Source organism: Phyllobates terribilis, unplaced genomic scaffold, assembly GCF_046119375.1.
Source record: "Phyllobates terribilis strain yellow unplaced genomic scaffold, ASM4611937v1 Scaffold_11__3_contigs__length_659146591, whole genome shotgun sequence".
Lineage (NCBI taxonomy): Eukaryota > Metazoa > Chordata > Amphibia > Anura > Dendrobatidae > Phyllobates > Phyllobates terribilis.
This window is the reverse complement of record NW_027362771.1, coordinates 428,235,280-428,256,187: the sequence shown is the minus strand read 5'-3', so window position 1 is coordinate 428,256,187 and position 20,908 is coordinate 428,235,280. Positions and strand designations below refer to the sequence as shown.

At 44.9% G+C, this 20,908-nt stretch overlaps 2 long non-coding RNA genes across 2 annotated transcripts in view; one reads left to right on the top strand and one right to left on the bottom strand.

Annotated features, from left to right (window-relative positions):
* Nucleotides 1-2,167: 2,167 nt before the first annotated feature.
* LOC141165218 (uncharacterized) lies at nucleotides 2,168-5,104 on the top strand. The gene is made up of 3 exons (XR_012251098.1): nucleotides 2,168-2,299; nucleotides 4,700-4,769; nucleotides 4,851-5,104. It is a non-coding gene; the product is annotated as an uncharacterized lncRNA (long non-coding RNA).
* A 1,082-nt stretch (nucleotides 5,105-6,186) lies between these two features.
* The window catches only part of LOC141166468 (uncharacterized), a 29,626-nt gene continuing 14,904 nt past the window's right edge, over nucleotides 6,187-20,908 (bottom strand). Inside the window, exon 4 of the long non-coding RNA XR_012251299.1 lies at nucleotides 6,187-10,421. This is a non-coding gene — a long non-coding RNA (uncharacterized lncRNA). The remainder of the gene's footprint in view (nucleotides 10,422-20,908) is intronic.

The window sequence follows — 20,908 nt, the reverse complement described above, 5'->3', positions numbered from 1 at the left end:
ATAAACCCCAGTATGATCTGATAAGTCAGAATACTCATCACGTGACCACAGCAGCAACTGGACACCGGAGAAGATGGCAGTCCGTGAGTATATATCAATACACCTACACTACACTACATATATTTACAACTAATAACTATAACCGATCGCTAGTTTATGATTATGATTTTTTTATTGGTTGCTCCATCATAACTGCAGAGGGTCCCTTATATTAATATATACAGTACAGACCAATAGTTTGGACACACCTTCTCATTTAAAGATTTTTCTCTATTTTTAGGACTATGAAAATTGTACATTCACACTGAAGGCATCAAAACTATGAATTAACACAAGTGGAATTATATACTTAACAAAAAAGTGTGAAACAACTGAACATATGTCTTATATTCTAGGTTCTTCAAAGTAGCCACCTTTTGCTTTGATGACTGCTTTGCACACTCTTGGCATTCTCTTGATGAGCTTCAAGAGGTAGTCACCGGAAATGGTCTTCCAACAATCTTGAAGGAGTTCCCAGAGATGCTTAGCACTTGTTGGGCCTTTTGCCTTCACTCTGCGGTCCACCTCACCCCAAACCATCTCGATTGGGTTCAGGTCTGGTGACTGTGGAGGCCAGGTAATCTGGCGTAGCACCCCATCACTCTCCTTCTTGGTCAAATAGCCCTTACACAGCCTGGAGGTGTGTTTGGGGTCATTGTCCTGTTGAAAAATAAATGATGGTCCAACTAAACGCAAACCGGATGGAATAGCATGCTGCTGCAAGATGCTGTGGTAGCCATGCTGGTTCAGTATGCCTTCAATTTTGAATAAATCCCCAACAGTGTCACCAGAAAAGCACCCCCACACCATCACACCTCCTCTTCCATGCTTCACGGTGGGAACCAGGCATGTAGAGTCCATCCGTTCACCTTTTCTGCGTCGCACAAAGACACGGTGGTTGGAACCAAAGATCTCAAATTTGGACTCATCAGACCAAAGCACAGATTTCCACTGGTTTAATGCCCATTCCTTGTGTTCTTTAGCCCAAACAAGTCTCTTCTGCTTGTTGCCTGTCCTTAGCAGTGGTTTCCTAGCAGCTATTTTACCATGAAGGCCTGCTGCATAAAGTCTCCTTTTAACAGTTGTTGTAGAGATGTGTCTGCTGCTAGAACTCTGTGTGGCATTGACCTGGTCTCTAATCTGAGCTGCTGTTAACCTGCGATTTCTGAGGCTGGTGACTCGGATAAACTTATCCTCAGAAGCAGAGGTGACTCTTGGTCTTCCTTTCCTGGGGCGGTCCTCATGTGAGCCAGGTTCTTTGTAGCGCATGATGGTTTTTGCAACTGCACTTGGGGACACTTTCAAAGTTTTCCCAATTTTTGACACTGACTGACCATTATTTCTTAAAGTAATGATGGCCACTCGTTTTTCTTTACTTAGCTGCTTTTTTCTTGCCATAATACAAATTCTAACAGTCTATTCAGTAGGACTATCAGCTGTGTATCCACCAGACTTCTGCACAACACAACTGATGGTCCCAACCCCATTTATAAGGCAAGAAATCCCACTTATTAAACCTGATAGGGCACACCTGTGAAGTGAAAACCATTTCCGGTGACTACCTCTTGAAGCTCATCAAGAGAATGCCAAGAGTGTGCAAAGCAGTCATCAAAGCAAAAGGTGGCTACTTTGAAGAACCTAGAATATAAAGACATATTTTCAGTTCTTTCACACTTTTTTGTTAAGTATATAATTCCACATGTGTTAATTCATAGTTTTGATGCCTTCAGAGTGAATGTACAATTTTCATAGTCATGAAAATACAGAAAAATCTTTAAATGAGAAGGTGTGTCCAAACTTTTGGTCTGTACTGTATGTACAATAAGGTGGGGACTGATGTTTTGTGTCCCTATGGGGGAAATATATACAGTTATTGCCCCTGCTACTTATTAAAATGTCATGTTTTTACATTATTATGGTTCACCGTCTACAATTTTTTCTCTTGGATTATAGCTTAAACAGTTTGCACATGTGAGTGGCAATCTAGGTAAAACTAGATTCGCTGTAACTACATGGTAAAGAGTGAAAGCTAAATGTAAGTCATACTCGTTCTTACAATGAATTATCGGGAAAAAGTAGCACAACTTGTCTCCATGGTAACAATCACGTATGTTGATTTACCTGTCTTAATCAGTATCAAAGGTCAGCAGTTTAGCCCTGCTACGTGAACACCTGCACCTACAGGACTGGGAGCTCCGCAAATCTAATTCCAAGGAAAAGCCTGCTGATTAGTTGTGCGTTAGCTTAGAGCAAAAGCACAGTAAATATAAGTTGTTGCTTATTACTGCTATTAATAATTATTAATGAATTATTATAATAAGTGTATCCAGACAGTGCACTAAAATGAGTTTATTATAGATATACAGGGTGGGCCATTTATATGGATACTCCTAAATTAAATGGGAATGGTTGGTGATATCAACTTCCTGTTTGTGGCACATTATTATATGGGAGGAGGAAAACTTTTCCAGATGGGTAGTGACCATGTCGGCCATTTTGAAGTTGGCCATTTTGGATCCAACTTTATTTTTTTCAATGGGAAGAGGATCATATGACACATCAAACTTATTGAGAATTTCATAAGAAAAACAATGGTGTGCTTGGTTTTAATGTAACTTTATTCTTTCATGAGTTTTTTACAAGTTTATGACCACTTATAAAATGTGTTTGAAGTGCTTCCCATTGTGTTGGAATGTCAATGCAACCCTCTTCTCCCACTCTTGACACACTGATAGCAACACAGCATAAGAAATGCTAGCACAGGCTTCCAGTATCCGTTAACCTGTAAGTGAGCGTCTTAGTTATTAATAAAACGTAAATCTCCTTAGAGCCCGACACTCACACAGGGTAGCCATGCAAATAGCATTTAATTAGCTGACCTCTAAAATTAAGACGAAATTCTATTTGCATGGTTTTATGTTCTAAAATTTCTCATATACCAGACAAAAAAACAGAATTTATTCATTAGCATAATCCACTTCCGTAGAGATATAGGGGAAAAAAATTATAGGAATAATATATAAAAGTACAAATTTAATAGGCATACAAATTTAAAGAATAATGGGGATAGGTATTGACACTCGGCATCAGGAGGGAGAAACTTGCTCTTTCAGGCAGGCTGGATAATGCATTATGGATGTACCTATACATCATTCCCTTTATCCTTTGCCATTCCCCGGTTGAACTTGATGGACATGTGTATTTTTTCAACTGCACGAACTATGTAACTCATGAATATAAAACAAACACACAAAGGGCCAAAATTAAAAATTTGGACAAAGTCATGGGTCAACCTTGACATTTATTAAAAAAATGTCTACAATTGAGGAAGTTTTTCCTTATGATCAAATGTAAGATGAACCTTTTCATAAGGAAACACAAGGGTTGTCCTTCCACACGCACTGTGTGATGACCATACTCCCCCCCCCCCCCCAGCAAAGTATGGTTACCCCGACACAGTATGATACCCAAACAGTATGATACCCACACAGCCCTCCACAAAGTATAACAGGTCTCACATAGTCCAGGTTGCTTTTTGGCCATTAGGACAACCTGGTGGACCTAGCACGCTGTAGAGTATGCTGAGAATTTTTAAATGTAATTTCTAAATGAGTGGTACCAGTGAAAATGACAGGTACATGGCAGATGTTGGTTAAGTATTAAAATTAGAGTAGTATGCATTATATATAACATTTTTAATGGTAGGAGGAAGTAAGGGATTTGATGTGTGACCTAAAAACCCTATCAAATAAAAACCCTTAGAGAGCGTGTACAGGATCAGAGAAATGTGGCTTCATGCTTCAAAAACTAGAAACACACCTGTGTTGTAAAAGTTTGTTACTAGTATTGTTTCCTGAAGCCATATTTAATATTTCAGCAATAATTGAGGCACAAAAATCGTTAATGATGGGCTGTAAGCCTGTATGGACAATATGTCTCTGCTTGGGTTTTAAACCTACAATGTATGGGCTGGTAGAGCTAGTTAAAACCACCTGTGAAGGAATAGAAGGAATTAGTGGGAGGGACGCATGGTCAGAAAAAAGGCTGTCAAACTTCTAATAGTGTGAACACGTACCTGCTGCAATGTCCCAGGAGGGTGATCCCAAAAATGATTAATAGAAAAAAGAGGGCTCGCTCACTGGTCTATTCGGGTGCTCTGAAGAAAAAAGTAATCTTTGCAATTTCCATCATTTGACTGGCGTCGGGTCACAGAATCGACGACTCGGAGATCTTGACAGCAAGCTTTTGGTGTAACCCATCTGCTCTCCATGCAGCCTACTTCCAGTGTGGAATGCACAAGGGTAGCTGTTCCATTGGGCACAACAGCCCATTTGGTTGAGTCACCAAAGAGAAGCAGAGACACCACACAAATGGTGGCTTATTGCAGGAGGGAGCCTCAATGCTCTACTATAAGTGTGCTGACAGATTCACTGGACCCTAGCTCCATGGCTGGGAGTAGCCATAAAGAATCCGCTCAGTGTGACTTTCTCCAACCAAGCCCATTTGCATCCTGTTCAACACACTACTGTAGAGCATAACCTCTTTTTGCCAGTGTCAAGTTGCAGTGGCCAGGTGTTGGAATGCAGGGTTATGGGGGGTACTGGAAGCTCTCTATTTGTTGGTCAACAATTGTTTTCTTGTCAAGCGTCCTGTTTTTCAGATGTGAGTGGCAGGAGACATCGAGGGAGAAGACATTGGTATACTTGACAAAAGTAGCGCAATTCCACCAGGTAACATCATAAAAGACACGGCTGGCCACTCAGAACATCTTCAACTTCATCAGGTAACATCTTATTCTTCATCTACATTAGAGGATCAAACATCCATTCCTGTTGAGACAGCTCCTGATGCGTCATCGGCTTGTTTACTGGAAGCCTAGTAGTCACTGGATTCAAGAAAGCCATCCAAAATAGGAAAAAATAAGTGCACAATTAACATTCGAGGTTGAAATCGGTCAGATCGGCTTAGAAGAGGAAGGTACCGAAGCTTCCCTTCCCGTTGCGCTTGAACAGGTTATTGGCGATGGAGACATATATGCAACCTCGGATATCGTGGGGACACCCTCATCTGGTGAGTCTCCTCGCATTAGCGTTTGATTAATGAAAGAGGTTATATTTTGAGACGCTATAGTCTCTTTATTGCAGAAAATTTTACAGGCTACTTAGTTTGTTAATGCTGCTGCCCCTTTGGTGACTACAGGGGAGCTACACCTCCACCTGACTGACTCAATGTTTTGGCTTAATGTTTTTGTAACTCAATATTTAGCAGTGTTGCTCTTTTGGGTACACATACAGTGGGTACGGAAAGTATTCAGACCCCTTTAAATTTTTCACTCTTTGTTTCATTGCAGCCAATTGGTAAATTCTAAAAAGTTAATTTTTTTTTCTTTTCTTGATTGAAAAAAAAACAGAAATGTAGAAAGTATTCAGACCCTTTGCTCAGTATTGAGTAGAAGCACCTTTTTGAGCTAGTACAGCCATGAGTCTTCTTGGGAATGATGCAACAAGTTTTTCACACCTGGATTTGGGGATCCTCTGCCATTCTTCCTTGTAGATCCTCTCCAGTTCCGTCAGGTTGGATGGTGAACATTGGTGGACAGCCATTTTCAGGTCTCTCCAGGGATGCTCAATTGGGTTTAGGTCAGGGCTCTGGCTGGGCCAGTCAAGAATGGTCACAGAGTTGTTCTGAAGCCACTCCTTTGTTGTTTTAGCTGCGTGCTTAGGGTCATTGTCTTGTTGGAAGATGAACTTTCGGCCAAGTCTGAGCTCCAGAGCACTCTGGAAGAAGTTTTCATCCAGGATATCTCTGTACTTGGCCGCATTCATGTTTCCTTCAATTGCAACCAGTCGTCTTGTCCCTGCAGCTGAAAAACACCCCCATAGCATGATGCTGCCACCACCATGTTTCACTGTTGGGATTGTATGGGCAGGTGATGAGCAGTGCCTGTTTTTTTCCACACATGAATTATCACCAAAAAGAACTATCTTTGTCTCATCAGACCAGAGAATCTTATTTCTCATAGTCTGGGAGTCCTTCATGTGTTTTTGAGCAAACTCTATGCGGGCTTTCATATGTCTTGCACTGAGGAGAGGCTTCCGTCGGGCCACTCTGCCATAAAGGCCCGACTGGTGGAGGGCTGCAGTGATAGTTGACTTTGTGGAACTTTCTCCCTTCTCCCTACTGCATCTCTGGAGCTCAGCCACAGTGATCTTGGGGTTCTTCTTTACCTCTCTCACCAAGGCTCTTCTCCAACAATTACCAATTCTCATTCCTCATTTACAATAAATCAATAGCAAAAATTTCATGTATTTTTGTAGATTTATTAGATACAAAAGTTTATTTAACAAACAGCAGACAGCCCTTATAAAATATGCCCCTAAAAAAGACCCATTAAAATTTGAGACAGTGTGGTTCTAGGTATGATCTAATGTGGCAACATAATTAATTCATGGACATAATACAAAATTTACATAAGAGTTCAATACATGTATTATCAGGTGTAATTTACATACAAGAGATATCCAAAATAACGTGTATATGGCTTATTAATACCAATCTAATACATTATTAATAACATTGTCCGATGCACAATATAAGGGGATCAAAAGGCCAATTTCTAGATTAATAATAACAATGTCAGATACATGATGTAAAGAGATCAAGGGGCCAACTATTAGATTCTATACACAGATATTAGAGTGTATAACTTCATCTCAATAAGTCAGAGAATTTAGATTAGTAATTATTACAAAATAGCCACCCAAGGTAGATCATGAGAATAGTATGTAAAAAATTATATCATAGATCCCAGAGTTGGTAGAAGATTGAGTGCATGAATATCATACAGACCATTTGCCATCACTCAGGAAACCACACTGCCTCGGTTCTTCTTTACCTCTCTCACCAAGGCTCTTCTCCAACGATTGCTCAGTTTGGCTGGATGGCCAGGTCTAGGAAGACTTCTGGTGGTCCCAAGCTTCTTCCATTTAAGGATTATGGAGGCCACTGTGCTCTTGGGAACCTTGAGTAATGCAGAAATTCTTTTGTAACCTTGGCCAGATCTGTGCCTTGCCACAATTCTGTCTCTGAGCTCCTTGGGCAGTTCCTTTGAGCTCATGATACTCATTTGGTCTGACATGCACTGTGAGCTGTGAGGTCTTATATAGACAGGTGTGTGCCTTTCCAAATCAAGTCCTATCAGTTTAATTAAACACAGCTGGACTCCAATGAAGGTGTAGAACCATCTCAAGGAGGATCCCAAGGAAATAGGCAGCATGTGACTTAAATATGAGTGTCTGAGCAAAGGGTCTGAATACTTATGACTGTTATGATCTGCTACAAGAACTAAGGAAAGGTAGGAAAACTGTCCCTACAATAGGACTAAGCTGATTCCCTACGATGCAGCGGGCAACCTGTTCATTGTGAACAGACCCGCCTTCGTCCTCAGCTAGTCTGAACGCAGACCTATAGATATAAGGGAGGGGTCCCTAAAAGTACTAAGGACTGGGACAATATTGGACACCTCCTAGCAGAAGTTGTAGCGGAGCAAAAAGACAAACAGACAAAAATACTTAGAGGTCCAAGGACCAAGCAAACTATAGAGATAGGTACAAAGCACCTGGCTAGATTAAGAGTCAAAGTAACACTGAAGTCCAGCAAAGCCAGAAGGGTGGAGCTGGAATAAATAGGTAGCAGGTCACGTGACCACAAAATAGAAAAAAACTAACAGGAGGGTTCTAACAATGACCATGTGATATTTCAGTTTTTCTTTTTTAATAAATTTGCAAAAATTTCTACATTTCTGTTTTTTTTCAGTCAAGATGGGGTGCAGTGTACTTTAATGAGAAAAAAATGAACTTTTTAGAATTTACCAAATGGCTGCAAAATTTAAAGGGGCCTGATACTTTCCGTACCCACTGTATTTCAGCCAAGATCAGGGAAAATATGTGAAAGAATAAATATGTGGACATCTGGTCCTTGATCTCAGTCGATCATACTACTGTGAACAAGGAGTGTAGTTCCACAAGAAAATCAAAGGTCGCAAAGACGTTTGGCAATTGGCTTCACAGTTTTACCACCTTGCCAATGTCATTTGCCAATATTTTCCAGAAAAAGAAGCTGAGCGTTTCATCTATTCAGATACTATCTTCACTGCCCACAATTTGCACATTGATGATAGGATGAAGAATTTGCCATTGGCTGGCTTTCACACATAAAACTGGTTGGGCATGGAAGGCAACAGATGTGTGGCTGCAACTCAATTTAGCTTTAAATCAAACTCGTCCTTTTTCAAGTGGGACTGTGGCTGCCAGTACAAGTATCAGGGACACTGCACAACATTCCAAAGGAGCATACTGGCTTTTCTTTTTAATGAAGGTCATTGCTTATTCTTTTCAGCATGTAAATTTCATCACAAATGCTCCATCTGTGGGGGCACCCACTCTGCAATTTTGTGTTTCGGGCAAGCCAAACATCCTTTTAAACTGGGTCCCGAAATTGCATCAGAGAATTGGTCCATGGCTTGCCCGTTATCCAAAGAGAGGGAAGTGGAACCTCTCACTGAATGTTTCCATGAGGGTTTCTAAATTTGTCATGAATATTACCTAGGTGGTGTATATGTCAGCGAATTTGAATTAATCAATGATAATTTACAGATAGCATGCAATAAATTGAGTAAGAAAGTTCATTTGGATAGGGGGGCTGGTCCCCTTGATGAGCCACTTTACGCAAATTTAAGTGTTTCTGCCGTGCATTTCGTTCCAAAAAAAGGGCAAGGGAATTGTCATAAAATTCATCATCCTTCTCTTATGGAGGTTCTGTGAGAGCCTCCTCTCATTGCTCTTCCCAGCCTCCTCTCATTGCTCTCCCAGCCTCCTCTGATTGCTCTCCCCAGCTTCCCCTCATTGCTCTCCCCAGCTTCCCCTCATTGCTCTCCCCAGCTTCCCCTCATTGCTCTCCCCAGCTTCCCATCATTGCTCTCCCCAGCTTCCACTCAGTGCTCTCCCCAGCTTCCCCTCATTGCTCTCCCCAGCCTCCTCTCATTGTTCTCGCCAGCCTCCTCTCATTGCTCTCCTCAGCCTCCTCTTGCTCTCCTCAGCCTCCTCTCATTGCTCTCTCCAGCACCGCATTGCTCTCCCCTGCCTTCTCTCATTGCTCTCCCCTGCCTTCTCTCATTGCTCTCCCCAGCCTTCTCTCATTGCTCCCCCAGCCTTCTCTCATTGCTCTCCTCAGACTTTCATTGCTCTCCCCAGCCTTCTCTCATTGCTCTGCCAAGCCTCCTCTCATTGATCTCCCCAGCCCCTCATTGCTCCCCCCAGGCTTCTCATTGCTCTCCTCAGCCTTCTTTCATTGCTCTTCCCAGCCTTCTCTCATTGCTCTCCCCAGACCTTCATTGTTCTCCCCAGCTTTCTCTTATTGCTCTTCCAAGCCTCCTTCCATTGCTCTCCCCAGCCCCTCATTGCTCCCCCTGCTTTCTCATTGCTCTCCTCAGTCTTTTCATTGCTCTCCCCAGCCTTCTCTCATTTCTCTCCCTAGTCCCTCATTGCTCTCCCCAGTCTCCTCTCATTGCTCTCCCCAGTCTCCTCTCATTGCTCTCCCCAGTCTCCTCTCATTGCTCTTCCCAGTCTCCTCTCATTGCTCTTCCCAGTCTCCTCTCATTGCTCTTCCCAGTCTCCTCTCATTGCTCTTCCCAGTCTCCTCTCATTGCTCTTCCCAGTCTCCTCTCATTGCTCTTCCCAGTCTCCTCTCATTGCTCTTCCCAGTCTCCTCTCATTGCTCTACCCAGCCTCCTCTCATTGCTCTACCCAGCCTCCTCTCATTGCTCTCCCCAGACTCCTCTCATTGCTCTCCCCAGACTCCTCTCATTGCTCTCCCCAGACTCCTCTCATTGCTCTCCCCAGACTCCTCTCATTGCTCTCCCCAGCCCCCCTTCATTCTCCTGTTCCTCTCCCCAGCTTCCCCAGTTTCAGTTAAAAAAATAAAAAACACAACTTAACTCAGTTCGCTCCCCTGCAGCATCCTCGTCTCCGGTAACTTTCTCCCTGACACACAGACCTGCTCTGCATGATGACGTCATCAAGCAGCGCAGGCCTGTGTCAGGGAGGAAGCGCTGGGCAGGATTGGGTTGGATCAGAACAAGAGCAGACATAAAATATTTTTTCAATTTTTCAAAAACCCCAATAGCATCTGGTGGCCAAATCTTGAGGTCAGTAAGAGATTTAACAATCTGAGAAAACCCCTTAATGAATTTCCTATAATAGTTGGCAAATCCTTGAAAATGTTGCAATGCTTTCAGGTCACTAGGTTCAATCCAATCAATTATAGCTTGCACCATCCCAGGATCCATTTTAAAACCATCAGCTGTATCCCAGAAATGAAACCTCCTGTAGAGAAAAAATACATATATCAATTTTCACGAACAAAGAATTTTCCCTCAATCTTTGTAATACAACTTGGACATGTTCCTGGTGAGAGTCCAAATCAGGCGAGAAAATTAAAATATCATCAAGGTAAATAACCACAAATCTCCTAATGCAATCAGAAAAGACATCGTTCATAAACTTTTGAAACATTGCTGGTGCATTTTTTAACCTAAAAGGCATGGCAAGATTTTTGAATAGACCCTCCGAAATTAAAATGCAGTTTTCCACTCATCACCCTTCCGGATACGTATTAAATTGTAAGCCTTTCTAAGATCAAGTTTAGCCCCAGTAAGCTGATTATAAAGATCGGGAATGAGTGGAAGTGGGTATGTATTCTTAACCGCGATCTTGTTCAGTTCTCGGAAATCAAGGCAAGGACGGAGCCCCCCATCTTTCTTTTTTACAAAGAAGAATCCAGCAGCCACAGGGAAGTAGGAAAGACGGATACGACCCTTCCGTAAACTTTCGTTCACATAACTTTTCATGGTGGTACTACGTTCAGGCCCAGATAAATTATACAGGAGAGATTTAAGTAATTTAGCACCAGGAACAAGATCAATAGCACAGTCATAAGGACGATGGGGTGGCAAAATGTCTGCCTCTTTTTCCGAGAACACATATCCGAAGTCCCCTGGTACCCTGGTAGACCCTCCAGACTTACTTGCACAGAGCTTAGACATTTGTTATGACATTTTGGGCCCCACTTAACAATTTCCTTCTGACACCAATCAATAAAAGGATTGTGAATGAGCAACTATGGAAGCCCCAACACCACCCCAATAGGTAACTTATCCAAGGCAAAAACAGAAATGGATTCTGAGTGAAGTGCTCCTATTTGAAGCGTGAGTTCCACTGTTACAAATTTCGATCATTTATTTTCCTCCTTCACTCGGCTTCATGCTTCCCTTGTTTTTATAACTGCAATTGTACTGGCAGTTCCTTTTTTACTGCCTCTCACATCCATCTTGCTCCATGCCATGCAGCAGAGGACCTTCACATACAGTGAATAACGCCGAGTCCCTTGGTTTACTCAATCCCGAAGTCTATGTCACATTTACACCTATAACCGCATTTACACTGGCAGCCTCTTCTTTCTGCTTCTCACGTACAGGGCTACACCAGGAATTTCAGGGTCCCATACTGGCAACATTTTCAGGCTCCATTGAGACTCTGTCCAGGCTCCACCCCAGCTCCGCCTCCATCACTCGAACCTTCCATAGTCACACTGCCCACTCTTGGAAAAACTCCACTTCTGCACCACGTCCTCACCAATTACACATTACCAGTTCACATTGAACACAATATCACATTTATCGCCAGCATCTTTTGATTTGGCCAAAAGATTTTTTAAGCCGCCACCATGACAAGGTATACTCTTTTGGCCGAGCCCTATTCTACTCTAACCTATTAAACATTTCTTAAAATATCCAATACTCTTTTTTTATCCAAAAGTATATTAATTATATTAAGGACTGGGATATACCTGGGGGGCTTTGCACTCAATTTTTTTGCTGGTGCTGTTTTCGGTCATGCCTTTCAATACTCTTTTTAGGTATATTTTTATTTATTTTTCTTTAAGGGAATGTGTCACGTACATCTTTTAAAATTACCAGTAATATCACATGCAAGGGACAAATACCATCACACCATGACCAGATCATATATTACCACCACATATTGAGCAAATAATACCGGACAAATACCGCCACACCGTGACCAGACCATATATTACCACTAGTGTTGAGCGAGCACTAAAATGCTCGGGTGCTCGAAGCTCGGGCCGAGCGCACCGTGATACTCGGGGCTCGACCCGAGCAACGAGCCCAATGTTAGTCTATGGGAGACCCGACCATTTTTGCGGTGGCACCCCCGGCAGTCTGTAGAAAGCCTAAAAAGTGCCCAAAACGATAGTGACAGTGCTCAAATGACATGGGGACAGCATGGGGATCTCCCCAGGAAGCATTTCTGACCCCAAGTCACTGCTGTCAACAACGTGGTCAGAGGTATTAAGCCATTTTTACGGGCTCACAATAAAACGTTCAAAAACTAAACTGAAACGGTTTTCCTGTGAAATATGTTAAGGAACATCCTTTCCTGGGTAAAGACTTGTGTATAAGGTAAAATAAATAACCAAAAACAAAAATACTCCTCCACTCCTTGGGCTATGTTCACAAGTAGCATTTTTTATACGTTTTTGCACTTTTGTATTGCTTTCAACCGTGACAAATGCATTCACTGGGAAATGTCATTTTAACATTTTACAACCTTATCTGGCCATGTGCTGTGTGACACATGCATACAGTGCTGAAAAGACATGGGAACAGCATGGGGAAGACCCCTGGAAGCATCTCTGACACCCAGGTCACTGCCTAAAAGTGTGCCCATTAGAAGTGATCCTTGCCACATCAAAAGATAGAGACTTGCAACTATCCCAGTGCAAGTCCTTGTCCCAGGGCAGTGTTCAATTGTACCTCCCCCATTCCTTGCAATGTAAGCGCAAGTATGCAGCCTGCCACCCACCCACCCCCAGGCTGCAATACATACTGCTTGCTTGCACTTGAAATTGGGCCTTTTAGGCATGTGGAGGCGGAATCTGGCCACCACGTCATGGCTGCGTCGGCGGCCTGGTATCCATACTCAGTACCCAGCCACCCGGCGGACGGATGTCCACGCTTGGTCCCCAGCCGCCAGGGGGCGGCCGGGTGTCCATTCTCGGTCCCCAGCCGCCCCGCGGCCGGGTGCCCACACACTGTCCCCAGACGCCTGGTGTTAGAACCCTCCTGTTAGTTTTTTTTCTATTTTGTGGTCACGTGACCTGCTGCCTATTTATTCCAGCTCCGCCCTCCTGGCTTTGCTGGACTTCAGTGTTACTTTGACTCATAATCTAGCCAGGTGCTTTGTACCTATCTCTTTAGTTTGCTTGGTCCTTGGACCTCTAAGTACTTTTTGTCTGTTTGTCTTTTTGCTCTGCTACAACTTCTGCTAGGAGGTGTCCTATTTTGTCCCAGTCCTTAGTACTTTTAGGGACCCCTCCCTTATATCTATAGGTCTGCATTCAGACTAGCTGAGGACGAAGGCGGGTCTGTTCACAAGGAACAGGTTGCCCGCTGCATCGTAGGGAATCAGCTTAGTCCTATTGTAGGGACAGTTTTCCTTTCTTTCCTTAGTTCTTGTAGCAGATCATAACACCTGGGGACGGCTGGGTGTCCATAAACGGTCCCCAGCCACCCCTATTTGAAGGATTTCCTAACCACAAACACGTGGACAAGTGAATGTGGCCAGGGATGGTCCATCTCACTGAAGCCTTCACACTGGGTTAATGTTGTGGAAGCCAGGACACAGTTGGACACTGGGATGCAACACATCCTCCAGACATAGAGGATTGAGGGTCTTGGGTCAATCAGGCTTCAACACAAAGTTCAGAAGGTAGACACAATGAGTAAATTATTCATGATCATGAGGCCATCCATCTCCTTAGCTTTCTATTCCTTGGAATGCAAGCGCATGTATGTAGTAGAGGCTAGGCCTGAGGTGGTCAGAGTTTTGGCACATATCCTACCTCCTCTGAGGATTGCTGGATGTTTTCCTGCTACTATCCCAGTTCTATGACTCCCGTTAAAACAAAGCTTCAGGTGATGAATGATGGATGAGGTGGTGGCAAAGGAGAAAGAGCAGGAGGAACAGGGACCATTCACATCAATATCAGGCCAGTCAACCACACATGTCTTGTAGGATATGTTTCTGTACCAAAAGGAGCGGTTTGGCTACACAGTTATAGGGCATACAGTGAGTGCAATGCCTACCAAAAATTTCGAGGCACTCCAATGCCCCTTGGAAGGGACATGGAGGTCAGAGGGCGTTAACTAAACCGTTTTTTCCATTTATAGCAACTGGGTCTCCTGTACACTGTTGGCCTACGGCTTTCCAAAAATTATGAGGAACTGCAATGCCCCTTGAAACAGACGTGAATTACAGCGAGCTAAAAACCTTCTACCTTCTACCCATTATTGGGGAGTGGGTCTCCCTTAGTGTTCGCCTATGGCATTGAAAAGCAAAAGCTGACTAAAATTAGGAGGAAATGCAATGCCCGTTGGAAGAGTCGTGGAGGTGAGAGTTAATTAAAAACAACATTTCAATGCCCCTTGGAAGAGCTGTGGAGTTCAGTGTGGTTTAACAAGACGGATTTAATGCTCCTTGGAAGAGTGGTGGAGGTTACAGTGGAATAAAGTAGCTTAACAAGACGGTTTTAATGCCCCTTGGAAGATACGTGGAGGTCACAGTAGCTTAACAAGACGGTTTTAATGCCCCTTGGAAGAGTGGTGGAGGTTATAGTGGAATAAAAAGACAATATCAATGCCCCTTGGAAGAGTGGTGGAGGTCGCAGTAGCTTAACAAGATGGTTTTAATGCCCCTTGGAAGATATGTGGAGGTCACAGCAGCTTAACAACACGGTTTTAATGCCCCTTGGAAGAGTGGTCGAGGTTACAGTGGAATAAAAAGACAATACCAATGCCCCTTGGAAGAGTGGTGGAGGTCGCAGTAGCTTAACAAGATGGTTTTAATGCCCCTTGGAAGATACATGGAGGTCACAGTAGCTTAATAAGATGGTTTTAATGCCCCTTGGAAGAGTGGTGGAGGTTACAGTGGAATAAAAAGACAATTCCAATGCCCCTTGGAAGAGTGGTGGAGGTCGCAGTAGCTTAACAAGATGGTTTTAATGCCCCTTGGAAGAGTGGTGGAGGTCGCAGTAGCTGAACAAGACTGTTTTAATTCCCCTTGGAAGAGTGGTGGAAGTCGCAGTAGCTTAACAAGATGGTTTTAATGCCCCTTGGAGGAGACTTGGAGGTCGCAGTAGCTTAGCAAGACAGTTTTAATGCCCCTTGGAAGAGTGGTGGAGGTCGCAGTGGAATAAAAAGACAATATCAACGCCCCTTGGAAGAGTGGTGGAGGTCGCAGTGGAATAAAAAGACAATATCTTTGCCCCTTGGAAGAGACGTGGAGGTCACAGTAGCTTAACAAGACGGTTTTAATGCCCCTTGGAAGAGTGGTGGAGGTCGCAGTGGAATAAAAAGACAATATCAATGCCCCGTGGAAAAGACGTGGAGGTCACAGTAGCTTAACAAGACTGTTTTAATGCCCCTTGGAAGAGTGGTGGAGGTTACAGTGGAATAAAAAGACAAAATCAATGCCCCTTGGAAGAGTGGTGGAGGTCGCAGTAGCTTAACGAGACGGTTTTAATGCCCCTTGGAAGAGTGGTGGAGGTCGCAGTGGAATAAAAAGACAATATCAATGCCCTTTGGAAGAGACGTGGAGGTCACAGTAGCTTAACAAAACTGTTTTAATGCCCCTTGGAAGAGTGGTGGAGGTCGCAGTAGTTTAACAAGACGGTTTTAATGTCCCTTGGAAGAGACGTGGAGGTCACAGTAGAATAAAAAGACAATATGGTGGTGGAGGTCGCAGTAGCTTAACAAGATGGTTTTAATGCCCCTTGGAAGAGTGGTGGAGGTTACAGTGGAATAAAAAGACAATATCAATGCCCCTTGGAAGAGTGGTGGAGGTCGCAGTAGCTTATTAAGATGGTTTTAATGCCCCTTGGAAGAGTGGTGGAGGTATCAGTAGCTTAACAAGACTGTTTTAATGCACCTTGGAAGAGACATGGAGGTCACAGTAGCTTAACAAGGCGATTTTAATGCCCTTTACAAGAGCTATGCAGTGCAGCATATTAAAAACATTATTTCCATTATTGGGGAGTGGGTCTCCCATAGTCTTTGCTTATGCCTTCCAAGCAAAAGCTGACAAAAATTAGGACGAAGTAACTTGAAATGCTGGCAACACGGACCACGGTCACCCTGGTGGTACAGTGGTAGTGGAGGCTGAGGATAAGGAGAAGAGCAAAAAACAGCCGAAATAAGGAAGCGTATACCCATGTGTGGGTGTGAAGCGGTCCATGGGAATACACCTCCCGAAATAACACAGTGGATTTGACTTTATGTTACTCTGCTGTCATTTGGTGGTGATGAGAAGTCTGGCCCAATCCAGCCCTTGTTCATTTTGATAAGGGTCAGCTTGTCAGCATTGTCAGTTGACAGGCGAGTGCACTTATCAGTTATAATTCCCCCAGCGGCACTAAAAACACGCTCCGATAACACGCTAGCATCAGGGCAGGCCAGGACCTCCAAGGCGTACAGAGCAAGTTCATTCCAAGTGTCCAGCTTGGATACCCAATAATTAAAAGGCACAGAGGAATCACTGAGGACGCTGGTACGGTTGGCAAGGTACTCCCTCACCATCTTTTGAAACTTTCCACTCCTTGTGAGAGTACCCCGCGCCTCAGGGTCTGTCCGAAGGGAGGGTCTGAGAAAACTGTCCCAGAACGTGGACAGTGTTCCCCAGCCTCTGCTGGATTGGAGTTGCCTCTCTCTCGCTTGTACGCCTTGCTTGGTAAACGAACTGTGACCTCTGCCGCTAGCGTGTTCAAATGGGAATTTTTTTAACAGTTCTGCAGCAAGGGCCTTCTGGTACTGCCCCATTTTTGTAGACCTCTCCACCTCAGGAATAAGAGAGTGAAAGTTCTCCTTGTAGCGGGGGTCTAAAAGTGTCACCAACCAGTAATGACTGTCACCCAACATTTTGACAATGCGAGGGTCACGATTAAGGCAGCGTAACATAAACTCAGCCATGCGTGCCAGACTGGTAACGGGCAAGACTTCTGTGTCCTCACCAAGATGACGACTGACCATGCTCTCCTCCTCCTCCTCCCCCTGTCCTCAGGCCACCCACGCTGAACCGACGGTATGACAGTTGTACAGGTACTACCGTCTACAACGCATGATACCAGCTCCTGTTCTTCCTCCTCCTCCTCCTCCTCCTCCCCTCCCCTCATTGTCCCCCAATGCACGTTGGGATGAGATGAGGCTGGGCTGTGTGTAATCGCCCGCTACGGCTTCTTGATCCATCTCATCATACTCTGGCTGCAATGCCTCCTTTTTAATTCTCTGCAGAGAGCGTTGCAAAAGACAGACAAGTGGGATGCTGACGCTAATGATGGTGTCATCGCCACTCACCATCTTGGTGGACTCCTCAAAGTTTGTCAGGATGGTATATATGTCAGACATCTTGGTCCACTCCTGAGGTCTTATGTGTGGAGTCTGACCTGAATATCGACGGCCTTGTTGCAGCTGGTACTCCACAACTGCTCTCTTCTGCTCACAAATCCTTTGCAACATGTGGAGGGTAGAGTTCCAACGTGTGGGGACATCACACACCAGTTGGTGTGCCAGAAGCTGCAAACGCTGCTGCAACACAGCAAGGGCGGCGGAAGCTGTAGCCGACTTGCGAAAATGAGCTGACAGGCGGCATACTTTGACAAGCGGATCTGGCAACTCGGGTACGATTTAAGAAACCGCTGAACCACGAGGTTAAGCACATGAGCCAGGCATGGTATGTGTGTGATCTCGCCTCGCCTCAGAGCCACCACCAGGTTACGGCCATTTTCACACACGACCATGCCTGGATATAGGTTCAGCGGTCTCAGCCACAGATCTGCCTGCTCTTTCACAGCTGTCCACAACTTACAAGCAGTGTGAGGTTTATCACCTAAGCTTATGAGTTTCAGCACAGCCTGTTGCCCCTTGGCTGAGGCAGTACTGCAGTGCTTCCAGCTTGTAACTGATGTGGTGATATCTGAGATGGAGGCTGAACATGAGGAGGAGGAGGAGGAGGAGGAGGATGCGCAGGAGCTGTACACTGTGGGAGCAACTCTGACTGACCTAGGGCCCGCAATCCTCGGTGTGGGGAGGATGTGTTCCATCCCAAGGTCCGACTGGGTCCCGGCTTCCACTATGTTTACTCAGTGTGCCGTCAGGGAAATGTACCGTCCCTGGCCACAAGCACTTGTCCACGTGTCCGTTGTCAGGTGGACTCTCCCAGTAACTGCGTTGTTGAGGGCATGGCAGATGTTTTGGGACACGTGCTTGTGTAGTGCGGGGATGGCACACCGGGCAAAATAGTGTCGGCTGGGGACCGAGTACTGAGGGATTACTAAGGTTGCGGAAGGATTCCGTCTCCACCAGCCTAAAAGGCAGCATTTCCAACGCAAGCAGTCGTGAAATGTGTGAATTTAGGACTGTGGCCTGTGGGGCGTTGGCTGCGAATTTGCGTTTTAATTCAAAGCTCTGGGATATGGACAATTGAATGCTGCGGTGGGACGTGGACATGGACGTTGATGCTGTTTCTTGAGAAACTGCCATAACAAGTGAAGACTGAGAGGAGGGGGCATCTTTGTATGCAGTATGGACAGGGGATAGCCTTGCACGCACAACAGGGGGTTCTCTTACACGCACAACAGCGGAAGAAGCAGTGGTGACACCCGCTGACACTGGTCGTGGACCCTGGGGTTCGCCCCACAAAGTCGGTTGCTTTGCTAACATGTGCCTGATCATGCTGGTGGTGGTCAGGCTGGTAGTTTGGTCACCCCTGCTGATGCTGGCCCAGTAGGTGGTACAAATGGCCTTTTTGGGGTTATCAGCAGAGTCTTTAAAAAAATTCCAGTTGCCCGTCTTCTGTCTGCTGCCACCACACTGCTTCTTCCTGCCTGTTGGGGTACTCTGCCTCCCTCCCCCTGTGTGCTGCTGGCCTTGCTCTGCGTGTCCTCATGCCATGTTGGGTCAGTTACTAGATCATCCACCACCTCCTCCTCTTCCACTTCCGCACCACGGTCCTCCTCCTCACTTCGTGGCAATTGTGTCTAGTCATCGTCCACCTCTTGTGACAAATTGCCAGCGTCAACTTCCTGTGGCCGTGGCTGTTCAAATATTTGGCCATCGCTACATGGGATCTCCTCTTCCACCACTTCAAATGGAGCAGGCGAGGGGTACAAATATGGAAATGGACCAGTGAACAGCTCTTCAGAGTGTCCAACTGTGGGATCAGTTGCTGTCTGACGACACTCGGCATGGTGGGAGGAAGGAGCATCAGGGTGAGGAGGAGTATGCGGTCGAGACTCACGGCTACTAAGACTTGACCGTGAGGAAGACAGACTGGAGGTGGTGGTGCCCAGGTAACTGGAAGTATTATCTGCTATTCAATTAATAACCTGCTCACACTGATCAGTTCGCAATAGTGGTGCTGTTGTGTGCTTCCCTAGTAATTCGGTCAAGAACTGGGAGCGAGAAGATGTGGCTGTTGGTTGTGGCACATTTTCACCTTGACCACGGCCCCATCCTCTGCATGCATCATCACCAGAACGTCCAGTTCCACGTCCCTTGCCACGCGCCTTGCCCATTGTAAATGAAGTAAAATAGCTTTCACTCGCACTATCAATGGCAAAAGGGTAATAAAAAGGAGATTTGAACCGTGGAAGAGGAAAACCACAGTTCTAGTTCTCTGGCCTACACCAGAATCTTTTAAACAGATATATTGGTGTCTGAACAGTCAGCGAGACACTGAAAATGTTTTTTTTATGCAAAAAAAGTGGATCACACAGAGATTTGAACCGTGGAACTGCAAAACCACAGTTATAATTTCCTGGTGTATACCAGACTTGTTAAAATAGATATATTTGTGTCTGAACAGTCAGCAACACACTGAAACTGTTTTTTTTATGGAAAAAATGGCAAGCAGGTTAATAACACCCAGATTTGAACCGTGGAAGAGGAAAAACACAGTTCTAGTTCTCTGTCCTACACCAGACTCTTTTAAACAGATATAGTATATTGGTGTCTGAACAGTCAGCGAGACACTAAATTTTTTTTGGGGGGGGGTAACAAAAGGTTAATAAGACGAGTATTTGTACAGTCTGACTGAGGAAAAAACAAAATAAAACAGGATTTAGATGAAAAAAAAAAGGATTTTTCCTGGCCGTTGAGACCTGGGGATAAATCTAGCAATTTGACCAGCATGAGCACACAGGACTGTAATGCAGTGTTTGTTGGTATAACCACTGCGTCTCCTATACAGCCTGCCTGCCTGCCTCATATCTGGGATGGATATTAGTCCTGAGAAGGACTGTTTGTTTGATTTGGCAGGCTTTAGAGACCCTACACTAACTATTTTTCAGTATAAATCTCTCCCTAGCTCAGCAGCACTGACCCTACACTGTTTGATCTGGAGCGACTGTGTCCAAGACGGCGGCGCCCGGTTTTAAATACTTGAGGTGACGCTGTGCGGCCAGCCCATCACTGTAATGCCCACAAACAACATGACTGCGGCATTACAGTGACTGGCTGGCAATCCCTGCATGTTCATTGGCTCTGTAAAGAGCGCCAAATGTGCAGGGCGGAGACCCGAGTTCCCGCCCGAGTAACCCGGAAATGCTCGGTGCTCGCCGAACATCCCGAGTAGTGAGATGCTCGGGCGAGTAACGAGCAGTGTTGAGCATGCTCGCTCAACACTAATTACCACCACATAATGACCAATAATGTCATATACAAGGGACAAATACTGTCACA